Source organism: Protopterus annectens, chromosome 7.part0, assembly GCF_019279795.1.
Source record: "Protopterus annectens isolate FY-2018-M chromosome 7.part0, PAN1.0, whole genome shotgun sequence".
Classification (NCBI taxonomy): domain Eukaryota; kingdom Metazoa; phylum Chordata; order Ceratodontiformes; family Protopteridae; genus Protopterus; species Protopterus annectens.
In genome coordinates, this window is record NC_056739.1 from 741,661,472 (window position 1) to 741,676,877 (window position 15,406).

Genomic DNA, 15,406 nt, shown 5'->3' on the forward strand with positions numbered 1-15,406 from the left:
ACAATGTTGAAAGTAAAAGAACAAACCTACATACATGAAATTACATGCTACACAATTATCACATGCATGGAGCATTGTCTTATTAATATTTGATTGAAACAGGAAAACAGTAGTCAGTGTGGTCAAATGAAGTATGGAGCAATTTAGTTTTTTATGTCAGGAAATTGGTAATTTTCTATGGCAGTTCTGCTTTTAATTTTTTCCCAGTTTTTATTTATATTTCTTATCTGGATTACATCCCATCTAATGGAAACGGGAAATCTGATGGTATGGTCCAGTGACTGCTCATCTGATGCCCTGTGGTTTTGGTTCTATGTACTAATATGATTAGGTGAGCTAGGTATTTGGTTCTGATAGACAAATTGATTGTATGTTCTGTTTGTTTGGTTTCCAAAATGCAGTTTCAATGTCACCTGAAGAAAAGAAAACATATTTAATGATTGGTTGGAACTTTTTATACCTGGATGTATTAACTTCAGAAAAGACGGTGTCAAGCAAGTCTTGGATAGTTTCTCACAGCAAGCAGCTCCTGCAAAAACAGACATTTGTTAATTAGTGTCATCTTTACTAATAATCTTAGGCAGATAAATTGACCTTTGGTAATATTTTAATAAAAAATGGGGGCATAGTATTGTAGTCTAATTATTACATAGTCTCTTTCCTGTAGATGTTAGAATACCAAGTAAGTGTGTCCTTAAGTGCATTTTGTGTGCCCAGAAAATGTTGCTGTTTTCCAACCCTAGACTTTTTAATGGTTAAAAAAATTAATGCTGTTAGAACTGAAATAAAGTCTTGTAATTTCTCGTCTGTGCTCTGCCATACAAAAAAATCTATGAATGTTGGAAAGGTGGCCTAATGGTTAAGGTGTTTGCCTTACCAACTCAAGGTGTAGGTTTCAAGTCTCACAGGGGATAATTGACTAGGTTTAAAATGGCTCGCAAGGGCAGTTAGCATAGTACTAATCTATGAACCTATGAATTTATCATTTATAGATCGTAATGAATTTAAGGTCCGATAAAGTAACCAGAGTGTTGGCTTCCTATGCTGCAAGAACTAGGATAGCGAACACAGGAGCCATCTTAGAACCCATGGCAACCCCCTTTACTTGCTAATACACAACCTTGTTTAAGACAACCTTGTTTAAGTGGAGGAAGTTTCCTTCAAGAACAAGTGAAATCAAAGTGCAGATGTCCATTGTATCACTGGAAAAAGCTGAAGACTGTTGTAAGTTTTTGTTTAGTATGTTTTCTTTTTGTCGTTTTTAGTCTGTTTTTATTTGAATATATGTATATATGTGAATGTTTATATGGGTATGTGTGTGTTTGTGTGTGGGTATATATATATATACATATATATATATATATATATATATATATATATATATATATATATATATATATATATATATATATATATATACATGTATATATGTATATATATATATATATATATATATATATATATATGTATATATAGAGAGAGAGACAGAGAGAGATGATATACACATACGTATGTGTATATGTGTGTATGTCTGTGTGTATAATTTTATAATAATATTCCATTGATTTTTGTAGAGGCAAATGTCTAGATTAAGGTTTTTAGCTTAAGCTTTTAAGTGAAAAGACTTGAACATGAGGAAATGATCAAAAGCACGAAACATGTTAGTTTATTGCATTTGTAAATTAACTAGTTGGGTTTGTCCCCAACACCTGCTTTTGGTTGAAGATAAGCAGCCTGCCGGTGTGAGCACTTGAGAGGTCTGGATGGGGTTTTAATTATGATAATTCTGTTGAGTCCCACTGGAGAACTCTGTCCCTTTTCCTGGTATGGCTGGTTAAGTGACTTGTTGAAGGTCATACTGAAGGTAAATGAGGGGGTGAAGAAATCCAACACTGTACTACAGGAAGTACAGCTTACAACCATAACCCTGCACCAGCTGGCAGATGGGTAAACTTTATGTGAAACTGCTAGATACAGGCAATTTTTCAAGGGTTATTGACAGGTTTTATGAAGAAGTTATTAAATGCTGGGAGGTAAGAGTTATACAAAAGATTGCCTCTCAAGCAGCCTTACTACATCACTGCTTTTAAACAGTGCAAAATTTACTTTTAGTGTTAGCCTGTGTATTTTTTAAGGCTAAATGTTGGTGTGCTGTATTCATGCAATTTGTTTTTAAATGTGGGAATGGACTAGATGCATGATGCAAAAATATTAGTCTGAGTAAGTGAGAACACATGCTGTAACATGCACATTAGCATGGCTAACCTTAACTTTAGAATTTCGGATTCATGGCTGTAGACCAAGTGGATATTAATGACAAAGGACCTTGCGGCGTATAGTTAGAATTAAAACAAGTTAGATGGCAGATTTTATTGCATACTGTTAAATTGCCAGGCATTAATGAAAGGACTTCTATTACCCCTGTTTTAAAATTAAAAGCTCTTGAAAGAAACAAAGTAGTACAATGAGCATGACAATGTAGAAAGGATTGTATTATTGTCTTGTTCACATTACCTTTTAGAATGTATATATATAAAATTGGTAGAGAAAGGATATCTTCTTTTGAACTAGTTTTTAATTCACATGCCATTTTTACATATTTGGGCTGTAATACTGAGATTGAGGGTTTAATTTTTCCTCGTTATTTCTTGCTGTTTCCTTATGTCCAATCAGAATGAAGTGTGCATTATTTAAATGCCTGTTTTACATTATATCATTGTCTGATGAAGTTTACATTGTTTAAACGAAAGCACTAACATATTTTATTATTTTTACATTAAAACATCAAGATTTTACATTAATTTTTGTGTTTGGTGCTTGCTGTGAAGACTTAACCTGCCAGTTTGTGTTTTATTCATTGGTCTGTTTGAGCATATCGTTTCTTAACTTGAGAATGTCTTGCCTGTGAGTGCAGCCTTTGATTTAAGGTAACTGCTCCAACTTAGAGGGGTGGATTTCCTTTTTGGAGAGTTTATATAGTTTGTATTTGGTGTGAAATAAAAGGGGGCAGGAGTTTTGAAAATGTATATCTGATGTTGTCAGTCTTTATTCATTCTTGACGAGTCGGACTCTGTTCGATCCTTGGAACTGGTTCAGCAGTTATACACCTTGTGCCAGACCCAAAAAAAAAAAAAAAAAACACTCTGGTAAGTCTCTACCCACAATGCTCCTCTCTCTATTACTTCAGATCTCATTTGCCACTCTGATAACCTGACGCGTCAGCTGATACTCTCCAGTTAAGTGCTTTAGTTATATAGTTTCTTTCTTGAGACATAGTTCTTGTACCTTTTAAATAGTTTCCTTTTTCTCTTGTGTTGTTTTTAGTGTACATTCATTAGTTATCTACCCTACTTACCTAGCGATGATTTGTATTACCATTGTTGGGAATTTTCCCCTCCCTTTTACCTTTTAGGTAATCTTTTCCTGTACCGTTTGGTATTTCTCCCTAACATTGTTGTTAGCCTTCTTCCATGTTCTTCAGTGTGTGTGTGTGTGTGTGTGTGTGTGTGTGTGTGTGTGGTCTCAGAGTGTTCTTTTAAATGGCAGAAAGGCACGTCAGGCTTCAAACAGTGCCAGGATTGCGGAAGAAAGAACAATTCAGATGGACATCTTTCATGTGTATATTGCTTGGATGTTCCCCTTTTGGAAACGAATTGTAAGCTCTGCCAAGGCTTTATTTCTAGAAAATTGGCAGAATGTCGGAATAAGTTGATTCTTAAAGGATTGTTGAAATCCTCCTTCGATAAAGCCTTCTATAAGCCAGAATCTTCTACCAAAACTTAACGTAAAAAGAGAAGTCGTTCAGTGCCAGTCTGTCCATTGGCTCTGTACTCAAAAAAAATCTTAAGACTCCGGTTCCGTCAGTCTCCAAGGAACCAAAGAGTAAGATTCCTAAAATTGTTAAGCAAGCTTCGGCACTGACATTTATTGCCCCCCTCAGTACCAACAACTTTGGCACCAAAAATTTCTGCACCTACTCTGGCACCCTGGCACCGACAGTTTTGTCAGCATGGCATCTTTGACCTCCCACTTGGCTCTGACGTCTCTGTCTGCTTTGCAGCATACAGTGCCTAAGCATGAAACCTTAGTACTTTCCATAACAAGTTACTTCCCTTCTGGAGACCCCCTTCTGCGTCATCTACATAGTCCCTTCTTAGATAGCCAGAGTTTCCCTTGGGGTTGTCAGTCTTATCTACTGGAAGTCTTTCTGAGTTAGACGTGGTGAGATTAGTTGATCAGCTTTTGGCAGCCAGGGTCTTCCTGCACCCACTCAGCCCTCCCTCCCACCTATTGCTGAGGTCTTCTCTCCTAGCACTCCTTCTGAATTTCCTCCTCTGACCTCCTCACCAAGTTTTGAGCCCACCACTTAGATTATCCTGGTTCCAGCTGTTATGGTACTGAGAGTAGCTCATACTTTGTTGCCTGGATCGGCTCTGATGTCTTCTGTTCCCTTGGAAGAGATGGACTCTCAGGGCCGTAGTTTGATGGTCAGTTTGGATGACCCTGTTACGGTCCCTGTTTTCTTTGAGTCGTCCTTGGCTCTTGGAACCCTGACAGTTTCTGACTCTTCCCTGGCTCCTGTTTTGGAGGGTGGTCTTTCTGGGTGAGGTGTGACCCTGGGTCTGAGGTTGTCTGTCATGATTGTGGGCTCCCATCACTCTTCCGGTGGTCTTGCTTTCCAGATCATATGGAGAACTTTAGCCTCAGCAGGCTCTTAGCTGACCCCATCTATATCAGAGTATCACATCTTTGTACCTTCTGGATCGCAGCTGCCACCATCTCTCACGTTGAGACATCGGGCACCGAAACTGCAAGATATCCCTGTTCAGGGCCTCTCTTCTTAGGAGTCTTCTTCAGAGATCCCCACTGAGGAACCACCCCATAAGACTTGCAAGAGGAAGCGTTTAGATTCTTTAGAAGAATCTGTCACAGAAGACAGACTACGATGAAGGGGAGGATTCCCCCTGGTCACCTCCTGAAGATGTCTCTTTTGGAGACATCCTGGAAATCTTAAAACAGAGGTGTGATTGGAAGACCACAAACCCATCCTCGGAGGAGTTTGTGTTCTTGCAGGCTTTCGGGTTCAGGCGTTGCCATAAGCCGCCACTCCTAGATGCATCTCTGTGACTTCATAGAACTTTTCAAGTCTTCTTTTGTCAGTGCTAATATTGATGGATCTTCCTTGTTTGGCCCCTAAGTCAGACACTAGCGAGGTACGAAAAAGACATAAATACCCTTTCTGATTTGGGCATTTTTCTACTCCTCAAAGATCCTACTGTTGGAATCAGAAGAGTGGGAAAATGTGGTTCAAGAAGTCCGAAGGGCCTTTTCAGGACACACGTGGTGAATACTTCCCTCAGGGCAGAGTGGGGAGTTCTAATGGAAGCTGCCCTTCCCCTGGTATAGGTGGCCCATGAAATCAGGGCTCTAGGGACTCCTCCTCCTGACAGCCCTACTAGCAGTCCTGAATGGAGGCCTGATTGCTTATCTCTGAAAGCAGTCGGGGGAAGATTTTTACCGTACCAGACAGCCTTGGCAATTGATAACTTCAGATACCTGGGTGCAGAGAGTTATCACTAGAGGTTAGCACATTCCCTTTACTCTTTCCAAACTCCCCAAAAAGAGTCCCTGATGTTCCATGCAGTCAGTGGGGCAAACAGCAGAACAGGTTCAAAAGCTGCTGGAAAAAGTCAATCCAGTAAGTCTCATCTGACCAAAGAGCATCCAGATTTTACTCAAGATTCTTTTTAGTGCCAAAAAAGACAAGGGACTGGAGACCAGGGTTGGATCTCAGCCTTCTGAACAAGTTCATTCAGCAAACAAAATTCCAGATGGTCACTGTTCGGTCTATTCTTCCCTTTCCAGAGGAAAACTATTAGATGTGCTCTATAGACCGTCAAGACGCGTATTAAGACATAAAGATGAACAAATGCTCCAGATGGTTTCTCCGCTTCTGCCTGGGAGCCAGTCATTTTCAGTTCAGAGTGCTGCCTTTCGGTCTCACCACAGCCTAGAGGGTGTTCACCAAATGCATGGCAGCGGTAACAGCTCGCTTGAGATTATGATTATGTGGATTCCAAGTGTTTCCCTAGATGACTGGCTCCTCACCGCCCCTAACAAGCATCTTCTGCTTCAAGCCATAGACTTCATATTGCATCTTTTCCACTCCTTGGGCATTATGATCAACAAAGAGAAGTCTCATTTGACCAACGCAAGATCTAGAATTTATAGGAGCACACTTCAGTACAATCTCTTGTGTAGCTTCTCTCCCTCTGCACAGACTACAGAAAATAAGGACTCTGGTACAATTCATCATATCAAAAGACTAAGTGCCTGCTCTTCTCATCCTCCCAGTCCTGGGATCTATGGCAATGACCATGACCTTAGTGCCCCTGCAAGGTTTCACATAAGACTGCTTCAGTGGCTCTTAGATACGCAATGGTCGATACTGATGCACTCAGTGTCTTATCCAGTTTTGATAAACTGCTGCAAGCGGGATCTATCCCGGCAGATGAAGTCAGAGGAAAATCTATGGAGATGCAACTTCAGAACCTCTCCACCCATGGCTATAGTGACCACGGATGCTTCCCTAATCGGGTGGGGGTATTATCTGGGAGGAACATTTCAAGGCACTTGGTCTCTGCAAGAGGCCATTCTGTACATCACTGTCCTGGAAATGAGGGAAGTGCTTCTGACATTGCAAGCCTTTCAGTCTATCCTTCCTTGCGGAACAATTTCAGTTCAGTCAGATCTGTCCATAGTCTGGTACATCAACAAAGAGGGCGGCACCAGATGTCCCCTGTGCCAAGAAGCTGTCAGGATATGGCAATGGGCAATCTCTTACAACTGCTTTCTAATAGCAATGCATATCCCGGGAAGCTTCAGCGTGATAGTGGACAAACTGAGCAGATGCATCCTCCTGCCTTACAAGTGGTCTCTCAGTCCCAAGGCAATGATGAAAAATTTCTGTCGCTGATCTGTTGCGACCCCTTTCCCTCCCCAGTAAACAGCAAATGCAGCAACTATTTCGCTGTAATTCCCCCGCAGGGGGAGTCCACCGAGAGAGACACTCCCCCGGGACTACTTTATGCCTTTCCCCTATTCCTTCTCATTTCGCTGTTCTTGAAGAAAGCCCAAAGTTTGAGATGCAGGTTGATCCTCATTCCACCCACTTGGCCCTGTCAGGTCTGGTTCCCCTTCCTTTGGCCTCACCTGATTCACCATCCTTGGATTGTGGACCCAGTTTTAGATCTGCTCTCACCCACAGGGATTGGTGAATTCCAACCTTCACAGTCTCTAGCTGACTGCTTGACATTTCCAATTCCATTAATTGCCAGGCAGAACAGATTACCCTCCTCAGTGCAAAAATCCTTCTGGCTTCTCAAAAACTGCCCACCAGGAAACTCTATTTTAACAGATGGAAGAGATTTTCAATTTGGGCACGTGTGAATAATTTAGATCCCTTTGAAGCACCCGTTGACAAGGTTTTGGAATTCCTGGCTTCACTTTTTGATCAAGGAGCTTCAGCTTCCACTATTAAGGTCCAATTAGCAGCCTTTCCAATTTCCATAATGGGTTTGATGATCGTACCTTAATTTCCCACCATTTATGCAAAGTTTTCCTTAAAACCACCCATCATCTAAAGCCACTATTTAAGGATCCTTTAGCTCCATGGGATTTGACCCGAGCACTACAATCTTTAGTTCTCAAGCCCTTTGAGCCAGCAGCTACTTACGATCTCAAGTTCCTGTCATGGAAAACTTTCTCATGGCTGTCACTTCATTCAGGAGAGTTTCTGAATTGCAGGCATTGTGTGAAGCATCCGTATCTTTCATAGGGATAGGATTTCATTGTGAGTCAACCCTTCCTTTCTACCTAAGGTGGTCTCAGAATCTAATATTAACCTAACTATCGATTTGCTCATCTTCTTTCCCAATTTTTCAAATAAAGGTGAATATTGCTTGCGTTTACTTGATGTTCGCAGACAGTTACATTTATATCTTGACAGACCCAGTCTAAAAAATCGGATTAATTGTTTGTATCCTGTTCAGGTTCAACCTTGGGTAAACCTGTCGAAAATTATCTTATCAAAATGGCTTAGGTATTGTGTTATTTTCATTTATAATCGCAGTAACTGCAACTTACCTACACTTGTTAAGGTGGAATTCCATCAGATCTATATCCACTTCAGCTGTCTTCTATTCCAAAGCATCTTTGGAAAGAAATATGTGCAGCATGGGCTTCTCCTCATACCTTTATCACTGATTACAAATTTGAAATGGTCTCCAGGGGAAGAGCATCTTTCAGCTCTATGGTGCTCAGGAATATCCCTCCATAAGGCCACTCAGGACCCAAGTTGCTGGAGAACTCTGTACCATTCGTCAAGAATGAATGAAGATTGACAGCATCAGATAAAGAAGTTATTACCACAACATTCCATCTGTGTTGTCCATCTTCATTCGTTCTTGGCATCCCACCCTCCCGCCCCCTCCTATGGACTTCTGGAGGTTTTGGACACTTGTTCTAGGAGCTTTTAGGTTTCATCTTAGACATGGCTTCTGTTATCTTTCTGTACTTGGCTGCAAACTCGATCTGAGGTAATAGAGGGGCATTCTGGGTCGAGTCCTGACTAGAGTTTTTTTTTGGCTGGTGCGAGCTGTACAACGGCTGAGCCGGTTCCGAGGATCGGAACAGAGTCCCATTCATCAAGAATGAATGAAGATTGACAACACAGATGGAACGTTATGGTAAGAACATAACTTCTTTTTTTTATTATTTCCTGAGTGTTTTTAATGAAGCAAAAAATGTGACAAAATGTGACACAGGTTCAAATAGAGATTAGAAGAAGTAGTTATGTAGCAGATCAGCCTCCCATTCATTGGTGTGAGTATGTAAGATGCATGGCAAGCATGTATTCAAACAAGCTGACTTTCGTAATATGTGGGCGTAATAACTTTTATCTGTATGGCTGCTTTGTCACTGCTCTTAATATGGTTTGTACATGGTGATGGGTATAGACAAAAATCAAAGTATTGGATTATGTTATAAATTGTATGGTGCAGATAAAAATGTTACAGTAGATGCATTTGGGTAGAAATGAGCATGTGAATTTAACAAATAAGATTTGTGCGCATTCATTGGGATTTCAGGGCCAAAGGAAAAGAGAGTAATAATGATTGCAGGAGAGGGCCGAACATTGTTAGAAATGGAAAAGGGCTTTAATAGTGTAGGGGTCACAATATTGATGGGGGAATGGGCTATAATAGTGGAGGGATCACAACAGGTATAGAGGGGAAAAATGGCTATAATAAATTTTGGTAGCAAGAAGTTATTTGCAGGGGAGGAGTATTACACTACCATGAGGGATAGATTCCTGTCCTAGAGACTTCCCATACTCTGGAACAAACTACCTATCTATATCAAATAAAGCTCCTCATTAGCACTCTACAAGAAAAAATTCTGATGATTGGATGGGAGATAGGAAATTCACCCCGGGGATCACTTCTGTGGCTCTGCTTGACAGTGGCACAGGAAAATAATTTTCTTGGGTGGCGAAAGCCAGGGTACCTTTTGGCTAGGCCTATATAGGCCCTAGGGCCAATAGCCTAGTAGCTACCTATGAATTTTATATTCCTTCTAAAACTACAGTTAGAGTTTAGGATGATTCTGGGGGGAAATAAGCTTTGTACAGGGAATGTTATTTATGGTGTGGGACTAGTACCTCATCTGAAATAGTAAAGATGTATCGGGGGAGCTAGAAGGAAAAATTTAAGACGGTAACGTATATCTGTGAGGAAACGTCAGAGCAATTGGTTTTGGAAGGTATGAATTCAGTAGCTGGAGCTCAGGTTCAGCTTATGTATTCCCTACGGTACAGTAACTAGGCTAGGTTAGATAGAAATTACATTTCACAGGAGCATGAGCATTTAACTAAAAGCTTTGAGACCAGTCAGTTAGCTATTATATCATGCACCTGTAAAAGCTGAGATAAAGATATAGAGTAATCCTATAAAAATGAGATATCTGGGCTTTCCTGCTGATCTGCTGAAAAGAGAGGAATTTATGGAATGGGTAGTGGATAGGGCTCGAGTTTTTAGGGAAGAGATACATTATTTCAGAAGGGATAAGCTAGTTGTTGGCAGAAAATGAAAATGGAGATTAAAAGCATAGAAGTGAGAGAAAATAGAGAGGTGGTAAAAATTTAGTGGGGTTGACAAAGGTTAGTGTGTTGCAAAATGAAATCTTCCTGAACTAGAGGAGGAGAAAATAAAGGAGTGTTTGGACTATATGTATGAGTTTAGAAAGGTTGTTAAGCAACTTTGTTTTGATAACTGGAGAGTAAGGACATTTAACAGAATGGCTTTGGTAACAGAAAATAGAGTTGAAGCCATACTTAATTATCACAAGAAAAATAATGGATGTAAAGGTATTAGAGAGAGCTATGTTGTAAATTCTATGGAAAAAATGTATAAAACAGCAACAAAAAAAAGATTAAACTAGAAGAATAGGAAAACCAAGGAAAAAGTCCCAAATGGACATATATTGAAGATTTAGTTATGCCACAGATAGAAGAGGATGAGATTCAACAAGTAATAGCTAAGAAAGGAGGAGATGAAATGAAAACACCAATGTATAATCCATCAACACACAAGTCTTCAAAAGCAATTTGTTTTCCTGTGGATATTTGGAAGTCAGTCAACGACAGTAGCTAAGAAAATTATTATTTTGAGCTGGGCTGTACAATTTTAATTGCTTATGCATAGTAGGGCCTTGCTATGTTAAATGCTTTTGGTGGCCCAAAAAGCAGTTACCAGAACATAACCAGCTTTAATGAAAGAACTGAATATGGTAAATAAGAAAAAAATCTTTAAAAAGAGAAGGAAAGGAGCAAATTTAATAGAAATAAATGAAATTTGTGAGAACATTAAGTGAAGGAGAATGTACAGGAGGAGGAACGAGGTTGGAGGGAAGGCAAAAACTGAAAATTTTAAGTTGGAATGATTGCAAAGAAAAACATACCTATACAATGCAGAAGATAATGTGTTCAGATTTGTTTTATATTAATACATTAGAACTCATGCACCTTAAAATTTGATGATTCTCATAAATATATGGTATCGGAACCCTTTTGTGTTTTGTAGTCAGTCATTCATAGTTTTGACTTTTTTTTCCATTGGGTTTTACTTCCTTGAGGATTATGCTTGGAATACTGATAAGTCTGATGTGTGTGTTCTTTACATATTTATATATGTTTGTATTGTATACTAATTGTTGGCTTTAGGTAATATTATGGACAGTACTTTCATTTCATGCCTGAATGTAAGCCCTTCTGTTACTAATAAGGCATAAATGCGTACTGCTTGTGTCGTGCTCAGGGAATACAATATATTTGACTAAGGGGTTTTACTTACTATAACATATACTGCCTTTGCACACCTAGTGTTAACCTGGTATTTCACTATTAGTGCTTGACTGGATGTCGCCTTAGTCCTTATGCATACTGCCCATGTTTTGTAGAAATTATGCAATGCATTTAACTGTGGACTGTCTGTGCTCACTATGAACTTATGGTTTAAGCTGTATACTCTGTTAGGGATAACAACCTGTGTATTGATTACTGCATCACTATAACTGCTGCCCTTTTCCCTATCTCATCCTAGGAAGCCCCCCTCACTATCCTTCACCGCGTGGCTCCCAGGATTTATCAACGGACTCCAACCCAGTGCGAATGCACAGACTAGCCTAAACCTTAAGAAAAGAAAGTTGTATTCACTTAAAAAGAGCCTAGGGTAAAAACAATTATCTGTACCATTAATTGCTAACCAGGAATGCGTTCTGCGGGCAGGAGCTAGTCAGTACCTATATCACAACCAGCAACAGCAACTACATTGTCAAACAACTAAGTCCTTTTCCTTGGAAAAGTATTTTACTATAAAAACAGACTGCAGATCCTACATATAGTTACCTTTGGGACCCTGCAGACTCCTGGCGGTGTGTTCCCCGCTCCGCTTCGCCCTCGCTTCGCTCGGGCTCGCTCCGCGCCCCACCCTGCCCCCATATCCCACCCGCCCCCACTACCTCTACATTTATTAGGTTGTTAGCCCCTCCCCCTTGCTCTCTACCAATCACGACCGCCCCTCAATCTGCCACTTCTCCTCCCACACTCTCGGCCCTCCTTAAACTACCAAGTAAACTCTTCTGCTTCTTTATACCCACTGGCCTTCCTCTTACTATACCATGGGCAAAACCACATATTCTATTATCCTCCCTATAGTATTACTCCTCCTAATTCCGTATTATTTAACCAGATATGAAAACCAAGCACTCTCGGGAATTCCCTTCCCCAAGAGTTACACTACCACAAATTCAAACCTCCCCTACAACCTTATCACACCTTCACTCTACCATGCTAATACACTGAGCTCCAATATAGTGTACCTTACCCCCCGCCACCCCAAACCATCCACCAGTAAATCTAATCTTAAGTTGTTACTCAAACTCCAAAGGTTCTTAGACCACCTGAAAAAATGTATCACCATAGATGGGGACATCCACCCCAACCCAGGTCCTACCACTGCCCCAGACTCTAACTTCTTAAATTTCATCCGGACTTCTACCAACTCCCTCCTCATATTCCATCTTAATCTAAGAAGTATAAACAGTAAGGTTCATAACTTACATGCTATGCTAGCTACCCATTCCCCTGACATATTATGTGCCTATCAGAAACATGGCTCAAACCAGCCACCATGGATGAAGAGATTCTTCCACCTGGATATAATCTCCTTAGGGCTGATCGGATCAAAAAAAGGGTTGGGGGAGTAGCCGTAATATTAACCCACTCCAGCCTCCAAAGGTCTCTAACATAGAACTTATTGCCCTAAAGATCTGCCTAAACACCCAAAAATGCATTAATCTCATTGTAATTTACATTCCACCTGGGAATAACTCAGAAAACCTTGAGCAAACGCTCAGCTGGTTAGCCTCCAATTACCCTCAAGAAACTATTGTACTAGGCGATTTCAACATCAACTGGTCCCACTACTCCTCACTCATAAACCCCCACTCCATTAACTTATATGGTTTCTCCCAAAATATTTAATCTCCAACCAGAAATGGCAATGCTCAGCAAAAAGAGAGCATCATTGACTGGATTCTTACCAACAAAGACACACAGAACTATACCACAGGGACCCTTCCCAACGACCTCAGTGACCACCTTATAACCTATATACTAAAACATAAGTGCCCACCTACTAACCCTCCCACTTATAGACTTGTCAGGAACAAGAAGAAATTTGTCCCAAATCTATTCCTTGCAGAACTCAAATCCTGTAATTGGGCCATCCTAAAAACTCTACCCCTAGAAGAGAGTGTGACCTACTTTAATGATACATTCCTGAAGATACTCAACTCCCACGCCCCAAACCGACAAATCAGAACCAAGGATCGGATAGCACCTTGGCTTACTAATGAAACTAAATCTAAAATTAAACTTCGTAACCAAGCCTGGGATAAATGGAGAGCTACCAAAACTCCACTAGATCGCATCAAGTTTCAACAGCTTAGAAACACTACTAAAATGGCCACTACTCAAGATAAAAAACAGTATTTCTGTCATCTCCAGGATAAACACCAGAATAACCCAAAGAAATTCTGGGCTGGATTTAACAACCTCCTCCATCCAGGTAAATCTACTACCCACACTCCGGAGAAACTTATTGGGAAAGAACCAGAGAAAATAGCCAACGCTTTTAACTCTTTTTTTTTTTTTTTTTATCGAGACCATTCAGGCCCTAGCCAGTCAGCTTACCACTACCTCCTTACCTGTAACCCACACTAAAGACCCAGCTCACCCACCCTTTAACTTACAACCTGTACCTACCTCCTATATACGCACCCTCTTAAAAAAACTAAAACCAACCACCCTAGCAGCCGACCAGCTCCCAGCGGAATACCTTCAAATAGCGTCAGATGCCATTGCCTATCCCATATCAATCGTGATTAACAGAACTATAACTGAAACTACCATTCCCTCTATTTGGAAAATCTCATATATCATCCCTCTTCACAAAGGAGGAACCTCCACGGAAACTTCCAACTACCGACCCATAGCAATTTTGTCACCAATAGCTAAGGTCATGGAACGGTGTGTTCACAAACAACTCCTTCACTACCTCACCCTTAACAGTCTTCTGTCCTATACCAAACACGGATTTCGCCCCCATCATAGTACTACCACTGCCCTCCTCTCCTTTGTTGACTCTATCAATAACAACCGTAATAATAAATTAATATCCTCTGCTCTCTTTCTTGACCTATCGAAGGCCTTTGACATGGTTAATCACCAGCAACTCCTTCACACCCTGGAAACCCTACATCTTGATAACCCAGCCATAAGCTGGTTTAATGCCTACCTCTCTGGCAGGCAACAAGCTGTCCAATGGCAAAACAGGCTATCGGACCTACTTCCAAACACCATTGGTGTTCCTCAGGGCTCTATACTCGGTCCTCTTCTTTTCTCCGTCTTCATAAATGATCTTCACTCAGTCATCCCCAAAAATACCTGCATTCAATATGCAGATGACTCCACCTTAATCTGTTCTGACACCTCCCTCCTGAAACTTCAAGTAATGACCCAAAACTGTTTTACTTTAGTTGAAAAATGGTTCTCTGAACTGAAACTAATACTTAATCCAACGAAAACCAAATTATTACTATTTTTCCCCTCTGCAAATACTCCCCTTGGTAAAGAACCTCCAAATGCTGACAACACGTTCCATGTGGTGTCCACAAATGGAACCATCATAGGGCCTGTCTCTCATACCAAACTACTAGGTGTGACTATTGATCACAAGCTGAAATTCGATATTCACATTAACCTAACCATTAAGTCCGTAAACAAGAAACTCGGCTCTATGTATAGAATAAAGAAATTCTTAACCCCTTTTACCAAACTAACCATTGCTCGCACTCATCTCCTTTCCACCCTCCTTTACGCCTCCCCAGTACTTTCGTTCCTCAATAAGCGTGAGCTCAACAAGCTATCTGTTGCCTACAATCACATAGCCGGATTTGTAACAGGAACACCGTATCGTACTCACCATTGCCTCAACCTAATGACACTCGGTTGGTTAGAACTGCCTAATCTTCTCAAACTCAACCAGCTCACTGAAGCTTTTAAAATAATTACCCAACCGGATAGAACCCCCTCACTGAGTAAAATACTGACCCCCTACTCCAACCTAAAATCCCTCCGGTCGGCAAACTGTGTCCAGGTACTAACCATTAAATCTAACAACTCAGGTGGTGATGCTCTCTATGCCAACTCCATCGGAAAGCTCTGGAATTCCCTACCAACTAACCTAAGACTCATGACCTCGATTAATCAATTCAAAAATCACCT

The 15,406-nt window shown here is 40.6% G+C and overlaps 1 protein-coding gene across 1 annotated transcript in view; it reads left to right on the plus strand.

Annotated features, from left to right (window-relative positions):
- STAG3 (stromal antigen 3) overlaps positions 1-15,406 on the plus strand; it is a 4,836,058-nt gene that overhangs the window by 1,186,085 nt on the left and 3,634,567 nt on the right. The gene's annotated exons all lie outside the window — the stretch shown is intronic.